Here is a 22,820-nt window from a genome sequence, read left to right as displayed (position 1 = left end):
ACGGACTCATCAAATGATTTTTCTACTCACTAAGGTTGACTTGGCTAGAGCTTCTTCTGAATGCCTAATCTGCCAATACCAGAGACCAACAATAAACCCGTCATACCACATCATTCATCAGGAGAACCAATCAGTTACCAGTGGCAGATTAACTACATTAGGCCATTTCCTTCATTTAAAAAAAGGGCAGTATTTTGCTCTTATTGAAGTGAATATTTACTCTGAGAAACATTTGTCTTCCCTGATCACATTACTTCTGCCAAAACCACCATCCAGTCTTACAAAACATCTACTATTCCACATAGAATTGCTTCTAATCACAGAACTCATATTTCAGCAACTGAAATATGGCAATCATCCCATGCTTAGGGAATTTACTTGTCTTATCATGTTCCTTATCACTCTAAATCAGGTGACCTGAGTCCATAGTGAAAACCATTTTTAATGTTACATTCATTCGTTTGAAGGTAGCCCATCTTACTTCTCTGGCTGATTATGAGATTTTTCTCTTTATTTTTTTTGTTTTCAGCATTTCCATATTATATTTCTAGGTGTGGATTTCTTTTTATTTGCTTTGCTCTGTATTTTTGGCCTTTGAATTTGCATATCGTTATTTTCTATCTATTCCAGGAATTCAACAGCCATTATATTTATATATTTTTTTTAATTTTTTTAATGTTTATTTATTTTTGAGAGAGAGACAGATTGTGAGTGGGGGAGGAGAAGAGAGAGAGGGAGACACAGAATCCGATGTAAGCTCCAGGCTCTGAGCTGTCAGCATAGAGCCCAACACAGGGCTTGATCCCAAGGACTGTGAGATCACATTCTGAGCCCAAGTCGGATGCTTAACTGACTAAGCTACCCAGGTACCCTGCCATTAACTTTTTAAATATTGCCTCTTCCCCATACTTTTTCTTCTACACCTCTTGGACTTCAATTAAATATATGTTAGATCTTTCTATTTTATCTTCTATGTTTTTTGCTTTCCCTCTCCTGTTTTCTTTTTTTTCTCTCACTATTGAATTTTCCATAGTGTCTCCTGACTCTGTTGTTGTTTTGCTATTGTTGTTGTTATTCTTCATGCATTTCTGAAAATCATTTTAAATCTATTGGAATAAAGTGGAGTATAAAACATAATTCTCCAGGGCTCTTGGATGGCTCAGTCGGTTGAGTGTCTGACTTTGACTCAGGTCATGATCTCGTGATCTGTGAGTCCGAGCCCCGCATTGGGCTCTGTGCTGATAGCTCAGAGCCTAGAGCCTGCTTTGGATTCTGTGTCTCCCTCTCTCTCTGCCCCTCCCCTGCTCATGCTCTGTCTCTGTCTCTCTCTCTCTCTCTCTCTCTGTCAAAAATAAATAAACATTAAAATTTTTTTAAAAGCAATTCTCCACATTTCCATGTTTTACTGTATTTTCCAAATTATTATTGCATTCTCTGTATTTCTGTGAATTTTAACTGAAAAGTAATGAAGATAAAAAGGACAAAAAGGCAGCAGCTTAAAGATGGCAGTGTCAGCCTATTCATACATATAAGTATTGAAGTAAAGCAAAACAGATCAGAAATAGCAAAAAGGAAGCAGTTACTTGAGATATGACAATGTTATCAATAATATGAGTAGGGCAGGAAAATTAATAAAAAATATGGATCAGAAAGTGCTAAAAAGGAACAAACAGCTGGAAACATGGGAATTTGATCTCAGTGTACAGTGAGTGATACAAATTTTACATATTTGTTCAACAGTAATTGAGTCAGAAAAAAATTAAAATGGATGTTCTGTTTTTAAAATTTTACTCACAATTACAGCATCTGTGATGGTTTATGTTGTGCATTCCCTCATTTCCTGCCAAGTGCTTATTTGAATCATTGACAATCTGCTGCTACCTGCTAACAATAGTAATGAGTGATAGCACACTGAGTACAGTAGATGATGTAAACACATTCAACAGATAATAATGATGTAAGAACATGTGTTCTTTTAAATTATTACAACAGATACTTCTTCTTAATAATCAGTAACATGCTTGAGGTATGTTTTTATGAGCACTGAGAAAAAAGAACTCTTCTTAACCTTGCCTTTAGCATTTTCCCCTCATATTAAAGCAAAATAGTATAGTGGTTAAATGTACTTTTTGGGCTGACTGAAATGGTTAGATATTTAAAATCTATTGTTTACTATACACATTATTTCACTTCTTTAAGCTCTAGCTACTTAACTGGCAAAATGAAAATAAAATGTTCCCTTACGTTATAGATTTCATTGGGTTCCCCTAATGAGAAAATGCATAAAAAGCACTTAGTATGAGTTCTTGATACCTAGTAAATGTTGCGAGAATTGTAGGCTATCACTATGATCTCCTGGTGGGGCTGGCTTCCAGGTAAGGATATATCTGTATGGAAGGAAACATTGAATTTTACTCATGGTAAAAGAGACTAGGGAGCCCAAGGACTTTCAAGGTTACAAATGTTTTGAGGTCCCCGAATATCTAAGGATGTCACATGCCTAGGGCTACAGGAGGAGCTGGGTCCTACCTCACACCACACTTGAATTTTCCCCCAACCCAGCAATTTCATTCAGGGCTGCATAATACTCGAGCTTCCACATAAAACAAAAATGAAGCAAAACTTAAAATCATGGTGGGGTGGGGAGTGGAAAACGAGGCAAACCAAGAAATAGACTCTTAATTGTAAAGAACACACTGATGGTTACCAGTGGTGAGGAGGGGGGGGGATGAGTGAAACAGGTCATGGGGATTAAGGAGTACACTTGTGATGAGTACCAGGTGCTGTATGCAAATGTTGAATCAGTAAATTGTACATCTGAAACTAATATTACACTATGTTAACTAACTGGAATTTAAATAAAAACTCATTAAAAAAAGAAGCATACTAAAAGATCTGTATGCTTGAAAACAAATAGAAGAGAGTAGGATATAGGAGAAATTCTGGAAAATGGGCAAGTGAGTAAAATCAAGAATGCTTCTATAGGAGAGATGGAAAACAATACAGAACAAAAACATTTTAAGACTTTGTGCTGATAGAGGAAAATGGTGATAAGTTTCGAAACTGGATATTGACATACATGGACAGGGGCACCTGATTGACTCAGTTAGTTAAGCACCTGACTTCAGCTCAGGTCATAATCTCGCAGCTCACGAGTTCAAGTCCCATATCAGGTTCTGTGCTGACAGCACGGAACCCACTTAGGATCCTCTGTCTTTCTCTCTTTCTGCCCCTCCCCAGCTTCTGCTTTCTCTGTCTGTCTCTCTCTCCTTTTCCCTCTGAAAAATAAATAAACATTAAATAAATAAATAAATAAATAAATAAATAAATAAATAAATAAAATACATGGGCAGTGTCTACCGGTAGAGTTAGGTTGTATGCATACATGAGAAGAGGGCGTGTAGGAGAAAGAAATAGGATATATAATCACCTCTAGGCTTGTTAATAAGAGTGCCTATTTTTCTTGTAATTTGAGGGACTAATGTAAAAGATCATAATAAATATAATGGCTACACAGATTATTGAATAATATGTCATCTCACTGTGTCCTTCCTATCTATAAATAAAGAAGGCTCCATACAGGCATAGGGATAATAAAAGTACTATCAAGGAAATTGTAATAGATTTTTCTGGTTCATCAACTATGCTGAATAGTTGAGTCAAATTTAGATCAGTCCCAATCTGCCCCTGAGTCAAGATGACTGTAAGGTTTTTTTTATTTTTTTGTTTTTTGGTTCAAAAAGGTGATTTTATTGAAGCACAGGGACAGGACCCATGGGCAGGAAGAACTTCCTGTAAGCTCATTTTCAACATAAGGTTTAAATAAAAAATTAAAGTTTAAGTCTATAGAAATTATTAGAATAGCTTATTTACTTAAGCCAGTCAATGGAAATGTTGCTAAATTTATAAAATTTTGAACCTTTTGAAGGCTTTTAAAATTAACGTAAGTAAAGAGCAAATGTCTCCTATCAGAGAAACTCTCAACAAATAGAAATTTTTGAAAATGATTACAGGTATACAAGAGAAGGACTTTTTTTCTCTTCACTAGATTAACATATTATCTCCAAACTTCTTAATATTCATATATTTCAAACTTATAAAAGTTAGGTTATATGTGTGGAGGCATGAGTATCATACACTTGTAGATGAGGAAATGACCATGCATTTACATTAGACTCCCCCCAAAAATATTTCACCATCAAAATAGAGGCTTCATTACTTCTGAAAAATGAAGCAAATTTTAGTATTTAATAATACTAAAATAAAAGATAATCCTCTTAAAGTATCAACTTAGGTCATATATATAATATTAACTCCATAATTACTTCATAATTTCTTAGAGGAAATATTCTTCATTTCCAGTTGAAGGCTATGTATTAATGAAATTGGCATCACAGTAGCCCCACTAAATATTAATTAAAATGGCCAGAACAAAAATCAGAAAGAAAAGCTAACTTACAAAAAAGTAAGAAATTAGCAAAATCAAAGCTATGCAGAAAAGCTGCTGATAGCAGTGAAGACTGAAGAGAAAGCAACAAGGAAAATTTAACCTCTGTAGGTCTTGGTCAGGTACACAGTCCTCTGAAAATAAGTTATACATTCTGAGGGACTGGACCAATTGTCTCCTGTTTGGAAAGTCAAAATTTGGAAGCATAGGAATCTTGAAAATGTATTGTTGAGTCCCATTTGACTCCCAAGAATGGCAGAAACAGGAAATATATATAGATATGCCATCTTTGCAAAAAGTATATTTCAATGTGGAAAGATTGAGAATAAAAAGTGCAAACAGTTCTTTGGCTGATGATTTTAGAAATAAATGCAAAACTTCCTTATAAGGAACTCTTAAAATATAAGAATTCACTACTGGCCAGAAATAGCACCTGAACTTTGAGAGTATAGATATACCTATAAGATAGTAATATCCATAAAAGTATTCAAATAATTCTATATTGTTTATTTCTGCTCTTATCTTTATTATTTCTCTTGTTCTGCTGGGTTTGGGGTGTCTTTGCTGCTCTGCTTCTATTTCCTTTAGGTGTGCTGTTAGATTTTGAATTTGGGATTTTTCTTGTTTCTTGAGATAGGCCTGTATTGCAATGTATTTTCCTCTCAGGACTGCCTTTGCTGCATCCCAAAGTGTTTGGATTGTTGTATTTTCATTTTCATTTGTTTCCATATATTTTTTAATTTCTTCTCTAATTGCCTGGTTGGCCTTTTGTAGCAATGTGGATGGAACTGGAGAGTGTTATGCTAAGTGAAATAAGTCACACAGAGAAAGATAGATACCATATGTTTTCACTCTTATGTGGATCCTGAGAAACTTAACAGAAGACCATGGGGGAGGGGAAGGAAAAAAAAAGTTAGAGAGGGAGAGAGCCAAACTATAAGAGACTCTTGAAAACTAGAACAATCTGAGGGTTGATGGGGGATGAGAGGGAGGAGAGGGTGGGTGATGGGTATTGAAGAGGACACCTGTTGGGATGAGCACTGGGTGTTGTATGGAAACCAATTTGACAATAAATTTCATATTAAAAAAATAAGAAAAAAGTATTAAAATAAAATTTAAGCATGTTGGCTTACCCCAATCCTTTAGCACCTCTTTACACTATCCTTCAACAGATAACTGATCTATTAAGAGTGGGTGACATGAATTCAGCTGAGTCACAAGATATAAAATCAATGTACAAAAATCTGTTGCATTTCCATACACCAATAATGAAGGTGCAGAGAAAGAAATAAAGGAATCAATACCATTTATAATTGCACTGAAAACCATAAAATACCTAGGAAAAAACCTGACCAAAGATGTAAAAGATCTGAATGCTAAAAATCATAGAAAACTTATGAAAGAAATTGAAGAAGACACAAAGAAATGGAAAAGCATGCTCATGGATTGGAAGAACAAATGTTGTTAAAATGCAAAAATTCCTTATAAAGAACTCTTAAAATACAAGAATTCACCAGAATTAACCAGAAACAGCACCTGAACTTTGAGAGTGTAGATATACCTATAAGATAGTAATATCCATAAAAGTATTCAAATACTACCCAAAGCAATCCTTACCTGCATTCTTCACAGAGCTGGAACAAGCAATTCTGAAATTTGTGTGGAGCCAGAAAAGACCCCAAATAGCCAAAGTAATGTTGAAAAGGAAAACCAAAGCTGGAGGCATCACAATTCCAGACTTCAAGCTGTATTAAAAAGCTGTAATCATCAAGACAGTATGGTATTGGCACAAAAACAGACACAAAGATCAATGGGACAGAATAAAGAACCCAAAAATGGACCCACAAATTTATGGCCAACTAATCCTTGACAAAGCAGGAAAGAAAATCCAAAGGAAAAAAGACAGTCTCTTCAGGAACGGGTGTTGGGAAAACTGGACAACTGGACAGCAGAAGAATGAAACTGGACCACTTTCTCACACCATTCACAAAAATAAACTCAAAATGGATGAAAGACCTAAATGTAAGACAGGAAACCATCAAAATCCTAGAGAAGAAAACAAGCAACAACCTCTCTGGTCTCGGCCACAGTAACTGCTTAGTAGACATGTCTCTGAAGGGAAACAAAAGCAAAAATGAACTTTTGGGGCCTCATCAAGATAAAAACCTTCTGCAAAGAAAAGGAAACAGTCAACAAAACTAAAAGGCAACTGATGGAATGGAAGAAGATATTTGCAAATGACATATAAGATAAAGTGTCAGTATCCAAAATCTATACAGAATTTATCAAACTCAGCACTCAAAAAACAAGTAATCCAATGAAGAAATGAACAAAAGACATGAGCAGACACTTTTCAAAAGAAGAAATCCAGATGGCTAACACATGAAAAAATGTTCAACATTACTCATCATGAGGGAAATACAGATCAAAACCACTATGAGATACCACCTCACACCTGTCAGAATGGCTAAAATTAACAACACCAGAAACTATAGGTGTTGGTGAGGATGCAGAGAAAGAACACTTTTGCATTGTTGGTAGGAATGCAAACTTGTGCAGCCACTCTGGAGAACAGTACAGAGGTTCCTCAAAAAATTAAAAATAGAGCTACCCTATAACCCAGCAATTGCACTACTAAGTATTTATCCAAAGGATACAAAAATGATGATTTTAAGGGGCATATGTACCTCAATGTTTATAGCAGCACTATCAACAATAGCCAAATTATGGAAAGATCCCAAATGTCCATTGACTGATGAATGGACGAAGAAGATGTGACCTATATATACAATGGAATACTACTCGGTGATCAAAAAGAGTGAAATCTTGCCATTTGCAACAACGTGAATGGAACTAGAATGTATTATGCTAAGCAAAATAATTCAGTCAGAGAAAGAAAAATATCATATGATTTCACTCATATGTGGAATTTAAGAAACAAAACAGATGAATATAGGGGAAGGGAAGGAAAAAAGATAAAAACAGTGGAAGGAGAACCTTAAGAGTCTCTTAAATACAGAGAACAAACTGAAGGTTGCTGGAGAGGTGTTGGGTGGGATGATGGACATTAAGGAGGGCACTTTTGGGGATGAGCACTGGGTGTTATATGTAAGTGATGAATCACTAAATTCTACTCCTGAAATCATTATTACACTATATGTTAACTACCTTGGATTTAAATAACATTTTAAAAAAAGAAATTAAAAAAAAAAAAAAAGAATGGGTGACATTTGGGAGCCTAGGTGGCTCAGTTGATTAAGCATCTGACTTTGGCTCAGGCCATGATCTCATGGTTCATGAGTTAGAGCCCTACCTTGGGCTCTCTGCTATCAGTGTGGAGCCCACTTTGCATCCTCTGTCTTCCTCTGCTCCTCCCCTGCTTACATGCATGAGCTTTCTCTTTCTCAAAAATAAACATTTTAAAAAATTAATATAATAATAATAATAAAGAATGGGTGACATTTTAACATGAGTATGAACAAGAAAGGAACCAGCAAGGAAATGGGAAGAAAGGACATGCCAAAAAAAAAAAAAAATGAAAATGAAGAATATAAACCATAAAAATATGCATATGAAGTAGATAAAAAATGCAAATAATTCTTTATAAAGTGAACATTCTCTCTGAATACTGGTGAAATAAGAGCTATACAAGCTCAATGAAGACATAAGACTACTGAAAACATCCAAAATTAGCTCAGAAAAGAATATAAGTCAAACTATTTCAATTAAAAGAAGTATTCAGTAACATTTTTATATACCAGGTCAATGTAAAAAATACATTCCTATAAACTAACAATCAGATAATATAGTCTTTTAAGTCATATATAGCACATATATGAAATAAATCTAACCAAGGATAACTGAAGCAAATCCTTTATATGTAGATATGCCATCTGAAAATCTATTGGAATATTTAAAAAAAGACCAAAATAAATATAGATGAGAGATATATAATGTTTATAAATGGTAAGACTCAATACTGTGATGATAGAAATGTTCACTAAATTTATCTGTAATTTTAATCACATATTTTTTGTAGAATACAAGATAATCTTAAATTTGATATGGGATGGTTTAAGCATCTTGAATGATCTGGACAATTCTGAGCAGAAAAAGTATAAGAAAATAATGTGTCCTATTGAAAATCAAGAAATATTATAAAGTTGTACTAAATTAGTGAGTATTGATGCAAGGTAGACAAATAGATCAGAATAGACAGCTGACAGAAATATCTATACATATTATACATGTTAAATATATATAATACATATAAGAATTTTATAAATGAAATAGCACTATAATTCAATGAGATTTATGAGAAAAAAATTAGAGTCCTATTTTATACCATTTACAGAAATAAGTTAAAGGAATAGAATATTCAAAACCAAGAAGGGAAATATAAGAGATTATTTTTAAGAATTAAAATTAGGAATTTTAAAAATAAGACTCAGAATTTACTGAATTTGTTAATTAGTTACAACAGTTTTCAGTTGACCTTTAGGATTTCCTACATAGATCATATCATCTGCAAATAAACACACTTTTATTTCTTTCTTTGTGATTTCGATGCCTTTTTATTTCATTATCTTGTCTGATTGCTGTAGCTAGGACTTTCAGGACTATGTTAAATATGAGTGGTGATAGTGGACACTCTTGTCTTATTCCCGATCTTAGAGGAAAAGCTTTCAACCTTTCACCATTGAGTATGATATAGCTGTGGGTATATGATATAAGTCCTTTATGATATAGCTGTGGGTATGTGATATAAGGAATTACATTCCTTTTATACCCAACTTCTTGAAGGTTTTTATAATGAAAGGATGTCATATTTTGTCCATTGTTTTTTCTACATCTATTGAGATTGTCATTTGGTCCTTATCTTTCAATTAATGTGGTGTACCACATTTATTGATTTGCATATGTTGCATCGCAGGGATAAATCCCACTTAACCATGGTGTATGTGCTGTTGAATTTGGGGAATGTAAATTGGTTCAGCCATGATATAAAACAGTATGGAGGTTCCTCAAAAAATTAAAAATAGAATGATCATATGATTCAGCAATCCCACCTTTAGTTATATACCCAAAGGAAGTGAAAACAGGATTAACAGAAAGATATATGCATTCCCATATTTACTTCAGCATTACTGATAATAGCCAAGATATGGAAACAACCTGAGTATTCATCAATGGATGAATGTATAGAAAAATATTATACTTATATAGGTGTATATATGTGTATATGTATATATAAGTATTATTCAACCATGAGAAAGAAAGAAATCCTGCTAATTGCAACAACATGGATAAACCTTAAGGGCACTATCCTAAGTAAAACAAGTCAGACAAAGAAAGAAAAATACTGAATGATCTCACTTACATATGAAATCTAAAAAAAGCCAAATTTATAGAAATAGAGAGTATAATGGTGGTTACCAGGGGCTGAGATGTGGAGGAATTGGGGAGGTGTTGGCCCAAGAATACAAACTTACAGTTATGAGTGAATTCTTGAGATCTAATGTACAGTATTGCGATTATAGTTACCAATACTGTGTTATATACTTTAAAGTTAGTAAAAGACTAGATCTTAAATGTTTTCACTACAAAAAGGAAATAATAACTATGTGAGGTAATGGAGGTATTAGTTAACACTATGGTGGTAATCATATTGTAATATATACATGTATCAAATCAACATGCTGTACACCTTAAACTAACACAGTTTTATGTCAGTTATGTCTCCATTTTTAAAAAATCTCAAATCATAAAAAGATCAATAAACCTATCTCAATAAAATTTTAAATTTCTATATGACAAACAATACCATACACAAAATAAAAAAGCAAGCTCTTGACTGGAACAAGATGTTTAAAAATATAACTGTCAAAGAATTAATATTAAAGTATTTTTTAAAGAAATAGAATAATGAAAAGCAAGCAATCTAAAGAGAATGATCAAAGTATGTAAAAATACAATTCATAATAAAGAAGAGCCAAATAGCCAATGAAAAAAATTTTAAGTGTTCAGATGCACATTGAAATTCTATTCCACATCAGTCAGAACAGACAAAAAATACGTCTAATAACAAGTATCTGTAAGTATGTGAAGGAACAGATTCTCATACCCTGATGATGGAAATGGAAGTTGGTATAAACCCTTTGGAGAATTATTTGGTTATATTTATTAAAGTTAGTATGTGCATACCGTATGACTAGCAATTCTGCTACAATGTATCTGCATTTAGGAAAATCCTCACAAAGAAAGTATTTACTAGGATATTCATAGCAACACTGCTAATAATAGCCAAAAAAAATTGATAAATCCCATTTGTCTTTCTATAGGGTACAGAATAAACTTTTTTTACAGTGGAAAACTATGCAGTAGTTAAAATATAATAAATGATTCTCATTGTATTACCATCAGTAGCTCTCTAAAAGTAATTTTGGTCTTAAAAGTCAAATTGTTGAAAGAAGCAGTGTAATACCATTTTTTAAATTCTTGATTCAAAAAATAATTTCTTATCTTGTTTATAAAGATAAATATTTATGGTCATAGTTCAAGAACATTCAAAGACAGGAACTGTGATAATATCAGGGTAGTAATAAACTTGTGAGGCACAGCAAAGGAGAACATGTGTTGTCAACATTTAATTTCTCAAAAAGAAATCTGAAGCAAATATGTCAAAATATTAACAACTAATTTAAGTGTTAGATGTATATTTGCTAACATATTAGCCTCTGTATTTATGCACTTTGTTGTGTATTTATAACTTATTTTCAAATAAACATTAGAAAGATTTTGCCACAAAAGGGTCAAATTCTTGACCCAAAATATCTTTCTGGAATCAAAGAACTTAAAGAAAATGTATTGTTCTCTTTGATCTATAAAAAGGAGAGATACACGGGCTTAGGAAGAAACTGATAGGTAACGGAAGGGGATTAAAAATGACCTGACATCCTTGCCACTTTGACATACTGGTAACTAATGTGCTGACGTTCCTTCCAACTTGTTGGGGCTCTGCACAGTTTACTTGCTCCTTTTGGTCAGTATCTTCTCATCCTCGTGTGCTCTTAAGCATTTGGAAGACAACACAAAATCCTTTAAAAAATTTTTAAATTTCAGTATCGTTGACACACAATGTTACATTAGTTTCAGGTGTACAACATAAGTGATAAATTCCGCTATGCTCCCTAAAAGTATGATACAAGAAAAGAAAAACTAAATGAATAAAAACATCATCCCTGTGGGGAAGGAAGCTCTGCAAACCTGAAAGCCACAGTGAAGTAAATCTCCACGTGTAGCCTGCAGTAGTGACATTTTATCACAGTTTTAGAAAATGTCTGATTTCTAGCAATGTTAGTGCCTTGGACTCCTATAACTGTTGGTTGACTTAGGCCACCAATATCCTTGTGATAATATTTGAACATAAAAAGTAAAGAAAAAATTTTAAATGACCAGATAGATGTCAAAAATCAAATGCAAGAAAGGGCGCCTGGTGGTTTAGTCGGTTAAGCATCTCACTCTTGATTTCAGCTCAGGTCATGATCTCATGGTTCATGGGTTCAGTCTCCACATTTGGATCTGCACTGTGTGGAGCCTCCTTGGGATTCTCTCTCTGCTCCTCCCCTGCTCGTGCTCTCTCTCAAAACAAGTGAATAAACTTTAGGGGAAAAAAAGTAGCAGAACATATAAAAAAAATGTACATTTTTTCAATTGCTGACCATATTTGTTGTTTTCACTTTTCTCTCTTCAAAGAAATTTTAGATAACTTATCTACCAAAAGTAAGTAAAAGTCATTGGTTGGATTTGATCTTGGCTCTGGTGGGAGTCTCCCATGGTTTGAAAGCAACATTTCAAAATATTGTTTTTCAAATTCAAATGGAGATATTTCAATTGCTAATTTAAAACTTGTAAAAAGAAATACCCCAACTTTCATATTCAAACATTCAAATTGGCTGCTGTTAAGAATATTTATGTACAGGAATTAGAAAGGTAAATTGCATTTGCAGGATAATAAATAAAGAATCACCCCTTCAAGTGTTTATTTTCATCATGTAACTGCTCCCATTTCACTATTATTACCCTCTTCCTCTTTGGCTTGTACGTGTGTGTGCTTCCACATGAAAAACTTAAGAACGAATTGGTTATTAGGCAACACACCTGGATGAGTGACCATTGGTTTACATTCAGCCGGTTGTCCCCATCATTAAGCGAGGAAAATAACCCTGGCATTGGTGGTGGTGTTGAACCAGCTAGTTAACAGAAAAAGCCAGAAAAAGCTTTGCAAAAGAAACAATTTTTTTCATTTTCAAAAAGAAAGCTACATCTTTTTAAGTAATAGAAGAAATGCCTTTAAATCTACAGGTGGGATGAGTCATTCAGGCTTTCTTTTTACAAACTAGTGTGAAGAATAAGTAAAATCAATCACCAAAGTTAGAGACACTTTGTCTTTTTTCTGGGCGTGAGCCACCCATCTCCAAATCTTTTCAAGGACTCAATTTTTGGAGTGAGTTTTAGAGAGAGCTGATTAGAGGGTATAGAAAAAGGAGAAATATGCCAATTGTTTTGAGCTAAAATGTGTTTATTGTGGAAGGGGAATTGTTATTTCAGTAAAAATCTGAAATAATATTACTAATAAGACTTTAAATGAAGTACAGAAAAAGGTAGAGGGGGTAAATTAGCATTCTTATCCTTATGTATCTTTTTGTGTGTGTTCATATTTCTTACCAGAAAACATTTCTGCTAAATGTTATCTCATATCTGTAAAATTTTTAAATTTTAATTATTAGGTTGTAATTACCAATGGAAAAAAAATAATTTGTTAACTCCATGAAAGACTAAATATCTCTTATTTCGAAGTTTATCTTCAACAAAGCAAAAACTGTCTGAAATTTCACTGTCAGTAATTCACTCTGCCATCTTATTTATTTTATAAACGTAATTCTTAATGTTGTCCCTCAAAGTTCCTCCTCAGAATCACCTATTTCAGTTCACTGAAATCATCTAGTCACCCAAGTTACAGACCTTTGAGCTTTTCTTTTTAATCACTTCATCTTTGTGATATACTATACTTCCAAACTCCAAGAATTATTCTCTCTTCTCCATCCCGATTTTCATGACCCAATTCAGGCTTCTTAAAAATGCTCAGATGGGGAAGCCTCGGTGGCTCAGTTGGTTAAGTGTCCAACTCTTGATTTTGGCTCAGGTCATGGTCTCATGGTTCGTGCGTTCAAGCCCCACATGGGGCCCTGTGCTAACAGAGCAAAGGGTACTTGGGGATTTTCTGTTTCCCTCTCTCTCTGCCCCTCCCCTGTTTGCACTGCCTCTCTCTCTGAAAATAAATTAAAAAACTTAAAAAAATTTTTTTAATGCTCAGATGGATCACACTACAATTATCTCACAACGATTCTTTTGCTTGTCAGACTATCCTCTTTTTTTTTAATTCAATAATACATTATATATATATATATATATATATATATATATATATATATATATATACTTTATGGTCAAATTGGTTGGGACTATCCTTATCCAATACCTCATGCTGCTTCCAAACTGTCCATCTACCATGGACTTAATCAGGACATCTTGGAATTAAGGAAGAAAGAAAATAACAACAACAACAACAGTTAAAAAGACAGATGGTTCCTGATGTTACCCACAGAATAAAAATTTCAAAATCCTCACTGAGTGATTGAAGATGGTATGGAAAGAACATTGGTTTTGCATTGTTGTTCTAGTATTTATTAGCTTTTTAATCTTATAGAAATTATTCAAATTCTCAGTGTTAATTTCTTTATAAAGGCTAGTAATACCTACCCAAGAAAGTTGCTGTCTTAGTAAAATAATACCATGCACATGAAACTGTTAGTAGAGCAGAGAATCTAGAATATATTTTTCTCAATATATTCCCAAACTGCTTTTTAGATCCTCCTGCCAGGCCCAACCCCTTGCAATCTGAGCTCTAACATTCCAATTTCCCACGAATATGTGCACACCTGTATCTCATTTCTTTTGCCTGGAATTCGTCCCTCTCTTAGGCTTCTTCACTCAGCTAGCTTCTGCTCATCTTTCAAGACTTACATCAGATATTACCTCTCCTGGGACAATCTCCCTCAGCCATCTGCACTTCCCAATCTGAAGAGATTTCTGAGTCCTCTGGGCTGACAACACCACATTTCTGTGTTTTCACATGGTTTTTTGTCAAGAACTATAAAGGATGTGAATTTGTAACTACTCTCAAGCTGACAAGTTAGTCTGTCACACTTTCATGCTGGCAGAAGACAAGAGAATCCTGTACCAGAGACAACAGACTGTTAAGCAATAGCAAGCAGCAAGAGTTGGTTTTCCTTGCTCTCCAAGTCCGGCGGAAGGGGCTCAGGTAGGTGCAGAGCACGCAGTGGAATCCTGAGCTTAGAGAATCTGCATCTGTTAATGAGCTGGGAACAAATCTGCCAATGTTTGCCTCACCTTTCTTATACTGGACAATACTTGGCTCTGCAAGGAGAGGCTAATTTTAAGCCTTTCACTCTACAAAAATATGTGAAAAGGTAAACTAGAATGAAAGAGCAAGTAGTTCTGCTTGCAAATTTTGCAGAAACATGAAAGACTCACAGGACTCACTCCCAATACTTTCATGGGAACTTCCCCTTTGTTTCCAAGTTGGTAGTAGAGAAGGAGGATATACACACATTGGACATTGTCCTATTCCCAGTAGGACCCAGTGTCCACAAAACAGACATCTGCTGTATGTTTCAGAATAGAAAATCTCCAAAGAGGAGCAAATCAAGTTGATAATCCAAAGTAAGTAAGGTAAGCCCAAGTTCTAGAATAGTTTCAAATACACATTTTTTTCTCTTTAACACAAGTGATTATAAATTATTTAACTATAGATTTTTTACTTTTGTAGGGTTTCTGATGTAAATAAAATCACAAAGCCCTACAAATTTTCTTTGTTTTTGGTTGGAAAAGTACAAGTCTTAGAGTTACCAAAAATTCATCTAAAAGCTATAAAGAGTAGCTATATCTTAACGGGTATATTCTGTGAGCCTCACCTTTTATCTACCTCATTAATCTTCATACCCATGTGAGGAAATGTCTATGTCCCAAAGTTTTGGACTGAGTGGTTAAGTGGCTTACACAAAGTGACAGAACTAATAAGTAGAGGACATATGTTCTTTTGAACCCAGTCTTTTTGGTTCCAAATTCTATAAACTAAACTTTCTCATGCAAATTCTCCTCTAAGCTTTACTCCTCCTAACTCCACTGGTAGCTGAGACTGCAGGACTCTGTGACTTGGAGTTAATTCTGGAGGTTGGCCCAGACTCAGGTCTGTGAGTGACTACATGGATTGTGCTAAGCAATAAGCAGTAGCCACCAAGAGCAGATGGAAGAGCAGTAAGTCTCACTTCACCTACCTTCCAATTTGGGGTGACATCTGTCCTAATTGTAGGTATACTGGAACACAGTGGTTCTCTTTTCACTTCTTGGGAAGGGCGGAAGAGCCTCTCTTTGGTAGAAGAGATGGGACCACTTAGAAATGCAGAACAATTTTATAAAGACTCCTATTAGCATTTCTATTTCTCAGATTAGCATTGTCCACAAAGCCTCAGATGGTTTCTTTCAATCATCCATTCATTCATCTCCTCATCTAGTCAACAAATATTAGTGGCAAGCCAATGAAGTGCCAGATAACTCTACACGATAAAGAGAGGACTCAGTGTAATGGAAGGAATGTGAACTTTGAAATCAGACAGAGATTAGTTGGATCCCTGCCTCTACCACTTGTAAGATAAATTTTCTAACCTATCTGAGCTTCTGTTTCATTGCATGTAAAGTGAAAATAATAATCCCCCTTTCTACAAATGTATAAAGATAAAACCAAAGAACTGTATCAGTTGCCTAGCAGAATGCCCAAACAAGAACGTTATCTGCTTCCTTCCTCATTCAGACACTATAAGACTATGATGTATTATGTGCTACTCCTGGGAGACTAATGGATAACATAGATAAAGAAAAAATTTGTCTCAGATAACTCAAATATTTAATTTTAGATAAAGCTGTCTTGCAAACTGGATTTGGATTTTGGACCATAAAAGGAAGAAGCTAATATGCCTAGGAATGCCATTAAAGGAACAGCAAACCCTTATGCTCAGTGCATTTTTTACAGAGGAAATTCAAAGTTTGGCTTCAAAATTTTAAAAGTTGGATTATCTGTGGCTGTTGGACAAATTGGGTGGAGCACCCAGAGGTGATCAGCAGACTATTCTCTAAGTTGACTAATACTCCAAAGGAGACAAACCTGTAGAAATTCTGTAAAACATAGGTGATGACAAAACTATGGTTTTTGCTGAAGCTAAGAAAAAAAAAGCAGATTTTATTGCAACTTTTCTTGTTTAAGAGAAGTACTGATAGAAGTACAACTAAAAGTACTGATAGTGATCTGGAACAGAGAGAGAGAGAGAGAGAGAGAGAGAGAGCAAGCTCTTAGGGATTTTCACTGGGAAAGTGCCAGTCCCATCTACTTTGGTAGCTGGCAGAGAGCTGGATATTGAAAATGTTCAATATGTTATCAATCTTTATATTCCTTCCACTAGTGAAGAAAGTGTTCTTTGAATTTGGTGTACTGGTCATTGAGGGAACACTGGCAGAGCAGTTTCCTTTTTTTGCTCAGATAACCATCAGCTTGGCATCTAGTGAGAGTACTGTTGAATCTCAGCAGAAGGCTCCTGCCTTGAGTGCATATGTCCTGGCTTCCGTGACAGTATAAGAGGAAATGTGTTTGCATTAGTTAATACTCAAAAGAATTATTGAGGTGCCTGAGTGGCTCAGTCGGTTAAGCGTCTGACTTTGGCTCAAGCCATGATCTCACGGTCCATGAGTTCGAGCCCCGTGTCAGGCTCTGTGCTGACAGCTCAGAGCCTGGACCTACTTCAGATTCTGTTTCCCTTTCCCTCTGACCCTCCCCCGTTCATGCTTTGTCTCTCTCTGTCTTAAAACTAAATAAACATTAAAAAACAATTTTTTAAAAAGAATTATCAAGGCAAGAGCACTTTTAACATACAAAATCTTTTCCACAAGCTCCCAAACCAGTATGATGATGACGAGACAGGATTAAAGTTAAAACATTGAAGTTTGTGCTATAATTTTATTGCGGAAAAACAGTTTTGATTTTTGAACTTTTAACACAAATGTGAAACCTAATATTCTTGTGTCTCCTGTCCTTCTATTCTCACTCCTACTCTTTAAGAAATAAATCCTGGGGTGCCTGGGTGGCTCAGTCGGTTCAGCGTCCGACTTCGGCTCAGGTCATGATCTCACGGTCTGTGAGTTCGAGCCCCACGTCGGGCTCTGTGCTGACAGCTCAGAGCCTGGAGCCGGCTTCGGATTATGTGTCTCCCTCTCTCTCTTCCCCTCCCCTGTTCATGTTCTGTCTCTCTCTGTCTCAAAAATAAATAAAAACATTAAAAAAATTAAAAAAAAAGAAATAAATCCTTACTGATTAATATGAGATGCCAAAAATAGCAGTGTTGCAGTTACTGATGCAAATGACATGAACTACAAAGATGAAAGCATTCTAAAAGCCTTGCAAAAAAATAAATTCTTTTAAGGAATTTATAGTTTATTTGGGCAGAGAATAGAGACTAACCAGAATAGAAGACAAAATATTCTTCAGGCCATAAAACAGAAAGAAAGTTGGTACAATGGGAATATAACGGAAAAGCTACTTCCAGACTGTGATACTGAGAATTTCATCAATGTGAACTTGCCCTTCCTAAGTCAGTAGTAGTGACCTATGAGATGGTTTTCCTTCTAAGCAGTTTGATTGCCCCCTCTTGTTTTCTTTACTGGCTGCAGCATGATTAGAGAAACAGAGAGGAAAGGGTCAGATGGAATCAAGAAAAGGAGCAACTCGAGCATCAACTTTTTTCTGCCCTTTCCAGACAGGATAGTATTGACATCAGTTCTCCACCCACATCTCTACCCTGTGACTTTGCCCAGCCTATCTGTGGCATTTGTCTAATCTTTTGTAAAGAGTCTAATCTTTTGTAAAGAGTCATATATGCCCTCGAAACCCATATAGGAGTGAAAGCCACATACGGCTCTGCCAAGCATAGCTCATCTCTTAACATCTTTCCTTGGTGCTGTCAGTTTACCCTGGTGGCAGTGCAAGTCCTTTAAAAATGGAACAGCTTTTGCTTCGACTTTTACATGAGTTATCAATAATTTGTTTCCCAATTCTTATTCTTTCTGCTCCGCCCTCTTTCCTTTTTAAGGTAGCAGAATTTTATTTTACTCTTTTATTTTGAAATAATTATAGATCCACAAGTAGTTGCAGTGTAACCTTTAACTCGTTCTCCCACTGCTTCCATCTTTCATAATTATAGCATCAAAAGGAGGACTTTCGCATTAATACAATGTATGTGTATAGAGGTAGCACATTTTTAGATTTTTACTTTCCTTATTGCTTTTTCTTTTTTTTTATTTATTTTTGAGAGAGAGAGAGAGACAGAGTGTGAGCAAGGCAGGGACAGAGAGGGAGGGAGACACAGAATCCGAAGCAGGCTCCAGGCTCTGAGCTGTCAGCACAGAGCCCTATGTGGGGCTCGAACTCACGAACCACGAGATCATGACCTGAGCCGAAGTCAAGTTGCTTAACTGACTAAGCCACTCAGGCACCCCTTTTTATTGCTTTTTCTTTAAATTCTTCTTGTGAGACTCACAGTTTCTTGCTGTGATTAACCTCCAAGTTGGGCAGACAGTATGCAGAAGTCAAAATGATGCCAAGTGTGTCCTGTGTCAATTTTTCTTCAGGCACAAGTTTTCCAAGATAAATATGTCTCAAATGTCAGGAATCCTTTCTATATAAACTTTGGCAAGACAGTTAAAACACACACAGTGCATGTAGGAAATGTGGTTTGCTTAGGAAAATATCAAAATAAGATATTTGGTTACTGTATTGCATTTTAATTGTTGTTAGAGCCAATAACTATAGTTTATACTAACTTTATTCTACTGTACTGTGGTTACTTTAGGCTACTTTATTGTGGAATGCTTTGCAGTTAATAAAGTGTTTGTATATCTATGTTTTCATTTCCCTTTTAAATTACATTATATTGAAAAGTATATTTTTTCCTATTTGACAAATATAAAACTGTGGCTTACAGACAGTGGGAAAAAAAATGGATGGAATGGGGGGAAGACATTCAGTGCTAGGAGAAAATTGTCCTACTTAAAATAAGAGCATTTACCAATTCTATTTTCATCTGAATATCAGCAATCTGGTTAAAAACTAAGGTGGAGTTTAAGTAAACTACCTTATCCCTGCTACAAGAGCAGGCTATAGTAGCAACTTTTGATCTATAGGTAAAATTTCATACTCTAACTAGAGACCAAGAAGTGATTAAGAAAGACCGCTGTTATGGACTGAATGTTTGTGTGTCTCACAAATTCATATATTAAGCAAGCCCCAGCCCTCAGTGTGGTGGTATCTGGAGGTGGGGACTTTAGGAGGGGATTAAGGTTAGATGATGTCATGCTGGTAGGGCCCGTCAAGATGAGATGAGTGCCCTCATAAGAGACACTGAGGGAGCTTCCCCCATCCACCACCACCAGGTGGTGACATAGCAAGAAGGTGTCCATCTACAAACCAAGAAGAGACCCCCTAACAGAGAGTTGTTACTAAAACTTGGCCATGCTGGCACCTTGATCTCAGACTTCCAGCCTCCAGAACTGTGAGGATGTAAAGTTCTGTTGTTTAAGCCCCCCAGTCGATGGTATTTTGTTTTGGCAGCCCAATCTGATTAAAACAAACTTAGGCTTTGGAATAGTTGTCTCCAAATTTCTATACTCTAAAGCTCACTAAAAAACTCAGGAACTTAACTAAACATGGATTGAAAAATGACCAGCAAACTTGAAAGTGTGGTCACCTCCTGAGATAGAAATTAAGCATGAGAGGGCAAATGCTCTCATTTTGTTCAATATATTTTGTATACTGTTCAAATATTTGAGTATTTTACAGTTAATGTATTTATGTAATTCTAAACCAAAAAGTTGGCATTTTCAGTGCCTTAATTTGTGTGTGTGATAATGCATTTTGTTCTTCAAGTTGTGGCAGAAAAAACAGGTGAAAAAAGTTAGCAAATTCAGGCTGTAACCTTCATATGATTTTGAGGCAGCTACTCAAGCCAAAAATGTTACCTTAACCTTCCTTACCCTCATGCCATCACTATTAAAAAATCTGAGCCACCTGCTCTTACCTGCACTATGGTAATATTTAGGGCTATCTGTAGAGGATTGCAGGGTCTTGGAAAAGTCACACTCTGTACTCCTCTCCAATATTTTTATTAAGAATAAATATTTGTAAGTCATTTTCAAGAATAGCATCAAGGGGAAAACCAAGCTAAATAACACAGTATAAACACAGGTTTGTACAAATATGAGTGCTGAGTTGTACCGCCAAGCAGGCAGCCCCAGATCTGAATTGAAATGTCATAGATCATTTTCAGAATCACTGACATCTCATTCCAGGGATAGCTGCAAAGTTGTTGCAGCTGATTCTCTACAGCAAAGAGGCTAAGAACACAGTCAGCTTTGACTTAAAAAAAATCGTTCTTTTTCTAAAACATGCTCATGTAGTATGTCCCAGGCATAGTATAGTAGACATAGACATTATAGTATAATGTCCCAGGCACTAGACTAGTGTTGGGTGAAGGGCATGGGACAAGCAGAGGGGGTACACAGTCTAATGATTCTCAATATACATTTCTCCAAAGGACTCTCTTAAGTCACAAGAGGCTGGAAAATTTAGTTGTCTGATAAGCATGCATGAGTGGAAAAAGAAGCAAGAGTGTGAAAAGGGAAAACACATATCAAGGTTCAGAGGCAGGCTAAGGGTCAAAAGCAGAACTATGAGTCTGAACCAAAGTAAATCCAAGGCATCCATTCTATCCACCCATCCATTTCAGATACCACTAACCAAAAGTCTGCTAAGCATAGGCATCTCGCTATCTGCTGTGGGGAATGCAGATATGAAAACCATAGGTCCTGCCTTCAAAGGGCTTACTTACAGACTAATGAGGAAGATAGTATAATCAAACAATCCTGACATAGATCAGCATGCATTAAATGTCATAACAAAATTTAAGTCAAGGGCCAAGAATCCCACGGGAGTGAGGTAGAACTTCTGGCTAGGCAATCCAAGAAGTCATAATGGAAGAAGGTTTATTTGAATAAAGAGAATGATTTTAACAGGAATGAAACTGTGGAACACCAGAGGAAGGGTTTTGGGGCTGTGCCACTGGCAGAATCAAGGACATAAAATCAGTCAAGAGGAAGATGGGGGCATTCAGTGCCTTAGGACTTGTGAGAGTCCACCAACCCAGAAATGGGGTATTCAAATGATCTTCAACAGATCTTGAGGCAAGTGGGCTGTATAGGTTATTTGTCAACCTAAGTCCTCCCATGATATTGTCTATATCTGATTTGTAACTTGGGAGGAACCTGGGTGGCTCAATCAGTTAGGCATCTGACTTGATTTCAGCTCAGGTCATGATCTCACAGTTGTGAGATCAAGCCCCGAGTAGAGCTCCACTGTGGAGCCTGCTTAAGATTCTCTCTCTCCCTTTCCCTCTTACCCTCCTTTCTCTCTTTCTCTCTCTCTCTCTCTCTCTCTCTCTCTCTCTCTCAAAAAAAAAAAAAGAGTTATGGTTTGTAAATTGGATTTCTACATAAATTTTATTTGGGGAAAACAAGGCTCTACTCACTAAAAATATTTTAAAGTCTGAAAAATCACTGAACTAGTGCATTGGTTATGTATGGAATGAGAGAAATATGCTCAGAAGAACTTTCAGTCCAGATCCTGGGAGGCATTAAATGCCCCAGAGAATGTCATTTATATGGTAATATAAAACTCTGCAGTAGGTTAAGCCTACAAGACTTAGTTAGGAGTTACATTAGCAAACATCTGTTGTGACTTGAGCAGGCTCTTAGGGGGTCTCACTCCTACACGGCTTATGAACTCACTTTCCCTCATAAGCAATGTTCTCCCTGAAGACTTTAGATAGATCTGTTTTCCCTCCATCCTTTCTCACCTTTCCAGTTATGTTTGGTTCCAGTGATGGTCAAACACCCTTGTAAACCAACTCTTCAAGTTTACTTGGCTGAGGCACCCATATAGATTCTTCCTAGCGGCTTGCGCATCCCTACCCTGGCACTCCACCTCCACTCTTATATCTCACAGAACTTCTGTCTTTCCAGCCTCAGGTCCACTTTTCAGTTCAAGGGAGTGATCAAGCCCCCATTGCTGTCCTGTCCTGTGGACTGTAGGATCTCTCCACCACCCTTCTTTCAAGCCACAGCTGACACAAGA

At 35.9% G+C, this 22,820-nt stretch overlaps 1 long non-coding RNA gene across 1 annotated transcript in view; it reads right to left on the bottom strand.

Annotated features, from left to right (window-relative positions):
* The window catches only part of LOC109267614 (uncharacterized), a 56,728-nt gene extending 40,652 nt beyond the window's left edge, over positions 1–16,076 (bottom strand). The window contains exon 1 of the long non-coding RNA XR_002080198.2: positions 15,868–16,076. This is a non-coding gene — a long non-coding RNA (uncharacterized LOC109267614). The remainder of the gene's footprint in view (positions 1–15,867) is intronic.
* Positions 16,077–22,820: the final 6,744 nt, after the last annotated feature.

This window comes from Panthera pardus, unplaced genomic scaffold (genome assembly GCF_024362965.1).
Source record: "Panthera pardus isolate Hobbes unplaced genomic scaffold, ASM2436296v1 HiC_scaffold_2, whole genome shotgun sequence".
NCBI lineage: Eukaryota > Metazoa > Chordata > Mammalia > Carnivora > Felidae > Panthera > Panthera pardus.
This window is presented reverse-complemented; position numbering and strand designations above follow the sequence as displayed.